The sequence below is a fragment of the Pectinophora gossypiella genome, chromosome 19, assembly GCF_024362695.1.
Source record: "Pectinophora gossypiella chromosome 19, ilPecGoss1.1, whole genome shotgun sequence".
In the NCBI taxonomy this organism is placed as follows: Eukaryota; Metazoa; Arthropoda; class Insecta; order Lepidoptera; family Gelechiidae; genus Pectinophora; species Pectinophora gossypiella.
In genome coordinates this window covers 8,486,396-8,487,804 of record NC_065422.1, presented here as the reverse complement: position 1 = coordinate 8,487,804, position 1,409 = coordinate 8,486,396, and the positions used below count along the sequence as shown (strand labels likewise).

At 33.1% G+C, this 1,409-nt stretch overlaps 1 long non-coding RNA gene across 1 annotated transcript; it reads left to right on the top strand.

Moving 5' to 3' along the window:
- The first annotated feature begins 283 nt into the window (after positions 1–283).
- Positions 284–1,175, top strand: LOC126375758 (uncharacterized). The gene is made up of 3 exons (XR_007567644.1): positions 284–382; positions 661–716; positions 818–1,175. It is a non-coding gene; the product is annotated as an uncharacterized LOC126375758 (long non-coding RNA).
- The last annotated feature ends 234 nt before the right edge of the window (positions 1,176–1,409 follow it).

Here is a 1,409-nt window from a genome sequence, read left to right as displayed (position 1 = left end):
ACGTTTCACTTCCATAGAGTGCAATGCTCCAAATGTATGATTTAATAAACCGTTTCCTTATTTTTAACCACTCTACAGTCGTTGGTAATTATAGCTACCGATTCCAAATTCACCTCAGGAGTCGATGGTAGCTATACTTACCAATAGTCGGGGTTCCGTTAGGGTGACCAATTTTATGGATTAACTAGTTTTACAAGCTAGTATAGATTATAAAATTATACTAGTATTGTGTACTATAAAAATCCTTACTAGGTGGTATTTGCATCTCTTCCCTATGAGTTGGTAACATTAAAAAAACAACTGTCGAAGTCAGACGAGTGTTGGTCGAGTCTACTGTCAACTACTGTGTTTGCGATTGAGTGTTTTAGACAAGAAATATGCCGTAAGTATATAAAATATATTATTTTTATTGATTAGCATACATCTTGAATATATCCTCTACCGTTTTCTACAAAAACCTGAACATTTAAGCCATGATTTTGTTCCAAAAACATTAAGAGAAAAATATCGTATCAAAAAAAACGTCTCTTGACACTAAAATGGAGGCAAATTACGGAATATTACACGACGCATTATATTTTATAATGTTTTAAATATACCACGTTACTTATTAGTTACTCGTGGAAACACATTATTTACCGAAATAAACAATTATTTCAGCAGATGCCCAGGATATTGATTGCAGGGTACACCAAATTTGGTCAACTTTCATCATGGTAACTAAACCTACCATCGACTTATCTGGGTTTAAGGGTTCGTACAAACGGAGCGCTAGCGTTATTTTAATTTCAGTTCTAAACAATGACTTTTTTTTCAGAGATGCTATAGTTCAGCTATAGAGAGGACACAGAGAGTAATTACAAAAAAAAAACGAATTACTAAACTGCCAGTAGATGTCCGACAGGAGCTTACGGACAGAAAGCGGCAGGCGCAATTAGATTTAGCAATAAGGCCGCCTTTTGTCTCTAGTGTCTCGATTTATTTGTTTGGTACGTCATTTTGTGCAATCAAGTATATTGTATTGCAAGACTGTAATTTTAAATTCTAATAAAAAATATATATTTTTAAGGTCCGAATGTTAAGTGCTTGGTAAAAAATGTAAATAAAACAAGCATTCAATTATAAATTGGTTTTAGTTCATATTAATAAACCTTAATTTTTCTACTGGTTTTCTTTAATTCCTGAAATCACACACACAAAATGTCTATGTCAATCTTACCCGTTATTGGTAACCATAGTTACCATCGACTTAAAAAGGCAGAAACGCTCAGTGCGAACAGAAACTTAGCGAGGGCGGCCATCTTGGTAAGAATACGGTGTTACAAATAAGTCGTGACCAGGTGTTATATTTATATTTCTTGTGTTTAAACTAAATAACATTAAAATATAATTTGAATACTAGTAAAAAG